The sequence below is a fragment of the Triticum urartu genome, unplaced genomic scaffold, assembly GCF_003073215.2.
Source record: "Triticum urartu cultivar G1812 unplaced genomic scaffold, Tu2.1 TuUngrouped_contig_1444, whole genome shotgun sequence".
NCBI classification, from domain to species: Eukaryota; Viridiplantae; Streptophyta; class Magnoliopsida; order Poales; family Poaceae; genus Triticum; species Triticum urartu.
The window spans coordinates 16348-25785 of NW_024111882.1; the positions used below are offsets into that span (position 1 = coordinate 16348).

General features: G+C 49.7%; 1 long non-coding RNA gene across 1 annotated transcript; it reads right to left on the reverse strand.

The window, feature by feature from the left end:
- Positions 1–1914: 1914 nt before the first annotated feature.
- On the reverse strand, positions 1915–2357 carry LOC125526694. Its single transcript, XR_007291853.1, has 3 exons — positions 2266–2357; positions 2053–2178; positions 1915–1957 (listed from the first exon to the last, which is right to left on the reverse strand). It is a non-coding gene; the product is annotated as an uncharacterized LOC125526694 (long non-coding RNA).
- Between the last annotated feature and the right edge of the window lie 7081 nt (positions 2358–9438).

Sequence of the window (9438 nt, forward strand, 5' to 3'; positions counted from 1 at the left end):
AAGGAATATCCTTCGTTGACCGTGAGAGCTTGTGATGGGCTAAGTTGGGACACCCCTGCACGGATTTGAACTTTCAAAAGCCGTGCCCGCGGTTATTGGCAGATGGGAATTTGTTAACGTCCGGTTGTAGAAAACCTGAAGTTGACCTTAATTAAAATACATCAACCGCGTGTGTTACCGTGATGGTCTCTTTCCGGCGGTGTCCGGGAAGTGAACACGGTGTTGGAGTTATGTTTGACGTAGGTTGTTCTAGGATCACTTCTTGATCATAGTTCTTCGTTCGTGCTTTGCCTTCTCTTCTCGCTCTCTTTTGCGAATATGTTAGCCACCATATATGCTAGTCGCTTGCTGCAGCTCCACCTCATACCTTCGCCTTACCTATAAGCTTAAATAGTCTTGGTCGCGAGGGTGTGAGATTGCTGAGTCCCCGTGACTCATAGATACTTCCAAAACCAGCTTGCAGGTGCCGATGAGTCCGTACAGATGACGCAACCCAGCTCAGGAGGAGCTCGATGAAGATCTTGTCCTTTGTGTTGTTTCGTTCTAGTTGATCAGTAGTGGAGCCCAGTCGGGACGATCGGGGACCTTGTCGCATTTGGGGTTCTTCTTTTATTTTGGTTCCGTAGTCGGACCTTGATTGTATTTGGTTGATGTAATGCTTTATTCTTGTAATTGTGTGAAGTGGCGATTGTAAGCCAACTATGTATCTCTTTCCCTTATGAATTACATGGGTTGTGTGAAGATTACCTCACTTGCGACATTGCTTTCAATGCGGTTATGCCTTTAAGTCTTGCTTTGACACGTGGGAGATATAGCCGCATCGAGGGCGTTACAAAACATGTTCCTCCAAAGAGCACCCCTCTATTACAAATACAAATTAAGAGTGAAAGAGTAAATCTACAGGCATATAGTCTTACATATTCCATTCACTACCGGACTCGCGGGCTATGCCTACGGCCTAGGGCCGTCGGCACAGGTCCTTTGCCGTCGGCATAGATCTATGCCTACGGCCGCCGTCGGCATAGCCCCGTCGGCGTAGATCACGTCAGCGTAGATGTGTCAGACCGTCGGCGTAGTATAGCCGTCGGCATAGGTGCATATGCCGACGGCCGTGGGATAGCCGTCGACATAGTTTAGCTGTCGGCGTTGTTTTCCGTCTGACGGCAACGGACGGCGCCGTCAACAGCGTGATTCAGGAGACGACACGTGGCGCAGGTATGCCGACGGCTTGGCCGTCGGCATAGATGGAAAATCTATGCCGATGGCCAAGCCGTCGGCATACCTGCGCCACATGTCGTCCCCCGGCTTCTCCTGGCGGCAGGGCTATGCCTATGCCGACGGCTTTGCCGTAGGCATATGTCTGCCACGTGGCAGCTCCTGGTTTCTCCTGGCAACAGGGCTATGCCTACGGCAAAGCCGTCGGCATAGTTTGCCACGTGGCAAGCCCTGGTAACTCCTGGGTGTATATATGCCGACGGCTTTGCCGTAGGCATAGTTTTTTTTGTTTTTTTTATTTTCCCTGTTTTCTCTTTTCCAATTCATTTGACAGCATTTCAAAACAGAACAATATGAAATTATGCAGAAATATGACAATTCATCATGTGAACATACTCAAGTTCATCTAAACATACTCAAGTTCACCATCATCATCTAAACATACTCAAGTTCACCATCATCATCTAAACATACTCAAGTTCATCACATTATCTAAAGATCATCACCGATGGAAGTTCATGAACATAAAAGTAGTGCAAGACATGAAACATGATAAAAGTAGGAATATGAAAGGCATGGCACGATGGCCACATGCACGGAATCATCAAGCAAGAGCACCCCCGCCGAAAGCACCACCTCCGTCAAAAGCACCACCTCCGCCAAAACCGTCATCGCGACCACCACCACTCTGCCAGATCCGAGTGACTGGGGTCGACGGAGCAGGAGTCGAGCCACCGGTCCCCTACATGTTTCAGAAAAGATTCTAACGGTAAATATGATATGATAGTGTTTCATGAACGAGAACTAGTTTGCTAGTAGTTAGGCAAATGTACTAACCGAACCATCACTGCCTAGTGCCACCCATTCATCGAACGTGGGCACGTGTGGGGGTTCTCCCGCAGGTGGTGGTGGGGGTCCCATTTGTGGTGGATCCGTGCGGTTAGTCCAAGACGCCAACATAGCCTGAATGTTAGTTAAACAAGCAAAGTAGAAGATCAGAAGGAATGAAAGTGCAAAAATTTAGGTTGGTTTTAAGAGGGCAAAACTAACCGTCATCATCTGACGGTTGTAATCATCGTTTGCCTTCACTCGTTTCAAGTACTCCCGCACCTCGAGATTCCTATGCTCGACAAACTCCTTATAGGCCTACATAATTTAGGTTATTTCTAAGTGAGCAATGCTAAAAATAAACTGAGAATACAATATAGAAAAAGATAAAGAGGATAGGAGACCCTCTCGGACGGGAGACCTAGGTTACGCGACTTGATGTGAAAATTCAATCTAGTTAAAAGAGGCTAGGAGTTGAAGGTGGATTCGTAGCTCACCCTCCGCTGTAGAGGAAGTAGTCTAGCAGCGGCAGGATCACGGACCAAACCCAGACGACGAAGGCTCCAGTGAGATGAAATACCACAAAGCCTGTAAATTTTACCGAGTCAAAAATTTGAGGGCATCACATCACATAAAGCTGAGGGCATCACATCACATAAAGCATTGACACTTCAAACTATGAAAAAAAATCATATTGTTGATGACATCTAGTCAAGGTTTTAGATCATCATGATACTTATAATCCTAATTTTCATCAAGTGTCAAATTTTGTTCTTCAATTTTTTTAGCAAGATCATCATGATAAAATAACTACTCATCAGATATAGCTATTTGACAACATCATCTCACATATACCAATTTTGACAACATCTCAGATATACCTATTTTGACAACATCACAAAATGAAACTATAGCTATTTGACAACATCTCAGATATACCAATTTTGTTCTTCAAAATTTTTATAGCGCATCTCACATAGCTATTTGACAACATCACCAACTTGACCAAAGCTATAACTAACCAATATACATCAATCCATCCATTCATCCATAGAACATGCATCTATCACATATATAACAAGTAGTAAAAATTGCAAAAAAATGAGGAAAAAAAAGCTCACCGGGGCGGCCGGGGACGGTGAGGCAGGGGCGGCCGCAGACGGTGAGGCAGGGGCGGCCGCGGATGGTGAGGCAGGGGCGGCGGTGGAGGGCAGGGCCGGCCGGGGACGGGAGCACCGGGCACACGACCGGCAGGAGCCGCGGCCGGCGCGCGGTCGGTGGGAGGCCGGGGCAGCGGCGGGGTCGGGAGAAGTGCGGGGCGACGACAGGTGTGGATGCGGGAGCGGCGACGCGGGTGTGGAGGCGGGGGAGGGCGGCGGCAGGGGTGGGGTGTGCAGCGAGGGGGCGGGGTGGAGTGGGCGGGGTGGAGTGCGGCAGCGGCGAGGGGGCAGCCGGGGTGGAGTGGGCGGGGCGCAGAATGCGTCGGCGGCGGCGCAGGTCGGGGGTGCGGCGGCGACGCAGCTCGGGGGGAAAGAGAGAATGAGTGGAGGGGGTTCGCCCCACGGGTGGATAAGGCAGCCTATGCCGACGGCTAAGCCGTCGGCATACATGAGGAGGCCACGTGGCACCTATGCCGACGGCTTAGCCGTAGGCATACTTTTTTATTTTTTTATTTATTTTCCTTTTTTATTTTATATAAATTTTTTAATGTTTTCTTATAGTTTTTTTATTTTATATAGATTTCTAAATTTTTTTATAGTTATAATTTTCCTTTTTTATGTATTATTATTTCATATAGATTTTTTTATTTTTTTTAAACCGCTCAGCCCTCTCCTCTCCCGGAACCACACAGAGGGGAGGGGAGGGGAGGTGCCGAATTCGAGCAGCTTCGTCCGCCAAGGCCGTGGCCTGGTCGCGGGTATGGGAGCGCCATGGCCGCCCTCGATCGCGTGCTCGATCTGGAGCTTAGTTCGTCAGGTGATTGAAGGGGGAGGGGGTCGTCGACGGTGAGGGTGGGGGTGGGGGCGGGGGTAGCTTAGTTTGTCAGGTGAGTGAAGGGGGAGGGGTCATCGACAGAGGGACACCCGGGAGCAACATCCGGGCCAAACCCATAGCTACATCCACTCCGTGTAGACCCGACGCGTCCGTTTCCCCCCTCCAGGTGCCGGCGGCGGCGCCGTCCGTGTCGGGGGGCACACCCCGGAGATGCGTGTCGCCTCTTCGGACATGCCACAATACCATCCCGCATGTATGAGGGCCCGGTACGACGCTCCGGTGGCATTGCTACCCCCTCAGGGCCCCCGTCCCGGCTAACCCTGTAGCGTTTGACCACGGGATCTAGCCATTTGACTTTGCACGGACGGGCTTTGACCAGTGGACCTCTCCACCTGGTTGTGTCGAGTTGGCCCAGAGGGACACCGGGGAGCAACATCCGGGCCAAACCCACAGCTACATCCACTCCGTGTAGACCCGACGCGGTAGTTTCCCCCCTCCAGGTGCCGGCGGCTGCGCCGTCCATGAGGGGGGCCACGCACCGGAGACGCGTGCCGCCTCTTCGGACATGCCACAACACCACCCCACATGTATGAGGCGCGGTACGACGCTCCGGTGGCATTGCTACCCCCCAGGGCCCCCGTCCCGCCTAACCCTGGAGCGGTTGACCACGAGATCTAGCCCTTTGACTTCCCACGGACGGGCTTTGACCAGTAGACCTCTCCACCCGGTTGTGTCAGGTCGGCCCAGAGGGACACCGGGGAGCAACATCCGGGCCAGACACACAGCAAGATCCTCTCCGTGTAGACCCGACGCGTCCGTTTACCCCTCCAGGTGCCGGCGTCGGCGCCGTCCGTGACGGGGGCCACACCCCGGAGACGCGTGCCGCCTCTTCGGACATGCCACAACACCACCCCGCATGTATGAGGGCCCGGTACGACTATCCGGTGGCATTGCTACCCCCTCAGGGCCCCCGTCCCGGCTAACCCTGTAGCGTTTGACCACGGGATCTAGCCCTTTAACTTTGCACGGACGGGCTTTGACCAGTGGACCTCTCCACCTGGTTGTGTAGAGTTGGCCCAGAGGGACACCGGGGAGCAACATCCGGGCCAAACCCACAGCTACATCCACTCCGTGTAGACCCGACGCGGTAGTTTCCCCCCTCCAGGTGCCGGCGGCTGCGCCGTCCATGAGGGGGGCCACGCACCAGAGACGCGTGCCGCCTCTTCGGACATGCCACAACACCACCCCACATGTATGAGGCGCGGTACGACGCTCCGGTGGCATTGCTACCCCCCAGGGCCCCCGTCCCGCCTAACCCTGGAGCGGTTGACCACGAGATCTAGCCCTTTGACTTCCCACGGACGGGCTTTGACCAGTAGACCTATCCACCCGGTTGTGTCAGGTCGGCCCAGAGGGACACCGGGGAGCAAGATCCGGGCCAGACCCACAGCAAGATCCTCTCCGTGTAGACCTGACGCATCCGTTTCCCCCTCCAGGTGCCGGCGTCGGCGCTGTCCGTGACGGGGGCCACACCCCGGAGACGCGTGCCGCCTCTTCGGACATGCCACAACACCACCCCGCATGTATGAGGGCCCAGTACGACGCTCTGGTGGCATTGCTACCCCCCCAGGGCCCCCGTCCCGGCTAACCCTGTAGCGTTTGACCACGGGATCTAGCTCTTTGACTTTGCACGGACGGGCTTTGACCAGTGGACCTCTCCACCCGGTTGTGTCAGGTCCGCCCATAGGGACACCCGGGAGCAACATCCGGGCCAAACCCACAGATACATCCACTCCATGTAGACCCGACGCGTCCGTTCCCCCCCCTCCAGGTGCCAGCGGCGGCGCCGTCCGTGATGGGGCCACACCCCGGAGATGCGTGCCGCCTCTTCGGACATGGCATAACACCATCCGATTGTGGTAGGTAATCCGATATATATGAACACTTGGAGCAAAGTCCCCTTCGTATAGACCCGATGCGGCTGTTCCCCATTCTAGTTGTCGGCTGGCGGCGGCACCGTTCGTGAGGGGGGTCACACCGCTCTGTACAGAACCGAAAAATAATGTATGTATGCTTATTAACACATACTGTATGTAAGTTAGTTAAATATTAATAATAAAGAAAACAGTGAAGAAAAACAAAAAAACTATATGTATGCTTATTAACACATACTATATGCTTATTAACATACTATATGCTTATTAACACATACTATATGTTTGCTTATTAACACAATCTATATGTATGGTTATTAACACATACTGTATGCTTAATAATAATAACAATAATACTATATGGAAAAAAAGAAAAAAAGAAAAAAAACTATGCCGACGGCACGGCATAGCTGCGGCCAGGGCAGATGGACAGCGCCACGGATCGATGACGTGTCGGCTATGCCGACGGCTGCCGTCGGCATAGGTCCTGGTCGGTGCGCTCTGGATCGGTGACGTGTCACCCGAATCTATGCCGACGGCCACCCGTCACGGCCGTCGGCATAGATTTAACGTCGTTAGCCGGCCGTGATGAGGGTTGTCGGCGGGCCCGCATCTATGCCGATGGCTTATATATGCCGACGGCAGCTGTAGGCGTAGTCCGGGATAAGCCGACGGCTGTCCTGTGCCGACGGCTGCTGTCGGCGTAGGCGGGGATAGCCCGACGGCCGTTGTACGCCGACGGCCAGGATCTAGCTGTCGGCATAGCTCGGATTAGGCCGACGGTGGCCGTCGGCATACATTTGGCTGTCGGCTTAGAGCCCTGTTCCGGTAGTGATTATCAAAGTCATTTCAAAAGCTAAATATTCAGAAGCAGCAAAGTTAATTAGTTCTGTATTGGGAATAGAATTATCATTACTATGGTTGTTGCTTCTAAGACTGTACAGATAGATTACCATCCACAAACTCAATCATGGCTCGGTGGTAGTTTTTTTTGCGGGAACTCGGTGGTTGTTGCTTGTAAGACTATACACATAGACTAGCTTCTAGAAAGACAAATCTATCAGCAGCCAATGTTTCAAGGCTCTAATAACTAAGCCCAAATCACAACGACTTCACTACCACATGTTGGGATCAAAAAATAGTTTTCATAGAAATCAAAGTATGGCGGATAAAACAGTATGACTGCATCATGGTACTTGATATTAACTTTCGTGGTCAAGCCTGAAGAAATAATGCTGAATCTCAGAATATCATTTGTGTGGATAGATGTACTATGGAGCAAAAAGTATTTGATGTTAAAAATAAAGCTATATGGGAAAAATAAATTTCACCTGCAAAGCGATTTTGAAGTGATATTTCGTCAGTTCCACTCAAATTCCTATTGCTTCCATTCACCGTGAATATACTGAAAGTTATCAAGTAATCAACATTTATTTCTGCATTGATGCAATGGTAACGGCAAGAAGGTTACACATTACAGAGGAAACATCAAATCCAAGTGATATCTTGACTGGTTTAGCAAACACTTGTATGGGAAATATATATATAAAGCTTCATAGGCGTATCCACCAGTAAAAGTATCCAAGATAAAAGTTGAGACAACTTCGTTGTGCCTGGTTGGGTCACATATATAATAACATATTCATACGTAAGAAATTAATTATTAACAAAAATCCATACAGGTGGTGTTGCATAATATACATTACATCTGAATATGCAAGTCAAGCAAAGTACTGTTTTCGAAATATTCTACATGTATGTGTCAACATAAGCTAAATTCCAAGGTCATGTGGATCAGTTCTCACTCAAGGCGTCTTGACACCACGTTTTGCAGTTTATCTTTTCCCCATACACTCATCACTAATATCAATCTGTAGCTCTTCACCCGTTTGATTTTCTCCACGTATTTATTCTGGGCAGTGTATGCTAATATTGATAAGAAATTGCATGAAACAATAATATGTTTTTGCTGTCCACCAATGCAGACTCCCGGTGTTAGTTATATAAGTATCATATATATGGCAAAACGAATTTGCAAATATATAGCATCTAATAGAAAAATCTCTACGGGCCATCAGCTGTTTCAGTGTGCATGTAAACTGCATAGTATTTTGATTGAGGGCATTGATTAATTCAACATTACCTCCAAGGATATATTGTACGATTTGATATATCATTTTATCCCTTTTCAGGTATAAATCTCTAAAATGTGTGGCAAAGAGAATTAACAATGCCATAGGAACTTATCTTCTTTTGCTGTTAACATTACCTCAAACAGATGATAATTGAAAAGGAAAGGGCCACACTTTGCATAAGTATCTGTTGTGCTGGAAGGAATAGTTTCTGTTAGTTGTAGTCCACGTGAATAAGCACCAGACAGCTTCAGGTCAACCCTGATGTTCCCGGCTACCACAACAAAAAACGCCCCTGTAGGCTTTGGCGAACAACCTCCTGCTTGAGCTCCTCCACTGGGCGATGTCTGCCATTGGCGCTCCGCCGCTAGCCATGCATGTCGCTCGAGGCAGGACGTGCGGCAGGCTTGAAGTCTGCGAGGCGGTGTTGTCGAACGGAGAGCAGATGCACGGCTCCACAGTTCCCTCCGGCCGCGATGGTGAGAGGAAAAGATGGAGGTGATGGACAGCGTAGCTAGGGCGTGGCCTGCGATCTAATAGAAAAATTTCTACGGGCCATCAGCTGTTTCAGTGTGCATGTAAACTGCATAGTATTTTGATTGAGGGCATTGATTAATTCAACATTATCTCCAAGGATATACTGTACAATTTGATATATCATTTTATCCCTTTTCAGGTATAAATCTCTAAAATGTGGCAAAGAGAATTAACAACGCCATAGGAACTTATCTTATTTTGATGTTAACATTACCTCAAACAGATGATAATTGAAAAGGAAAGGGCCACACTTTGCATAAGTATGTGTTGTGCTGGAAGGAATAGTTTCTGTTAGTTGTAGTCCACGTGAATAAGCACCAGACAGCTTCAGGTCAACCCTGATGTTCCTGGCTCCCACAACAAAAAACGCCCCTGTAGGCTTCGGCGAACAACCTCCTGCTTGAGCTCCTCCACTGGGCGATGTCTGCCATTGGCGCTCCGCCGCTAGCCATGCATGTCGCTCGAGGCAGGACGTGCGGCAGGCTTGAAGTCTGCGAGGCGGTGTTGTCGAACGGAGAGCAGATGCACGGCTCCACAGTTCCCTCCGTCCGCGATGGTGAGAGGAAAAGATGGAGGTGATGGGCAGCGTAGCTAGGGCGTGGCCTGCGATCTAATAGAAAAATTTCTACGGGCCATCAGCTGTTTCAGTGTGCATGTAAACTGCATAGTATTTTGATTGAGGGCATTGATTAATTCAACATTATCTCCAAGGATATACTGTACAATTTGATATATCATTTTATCCCTTTTCAGGTATAAATCTCTAAAATGTGGCAAAGAGAATTAACAACGCCATA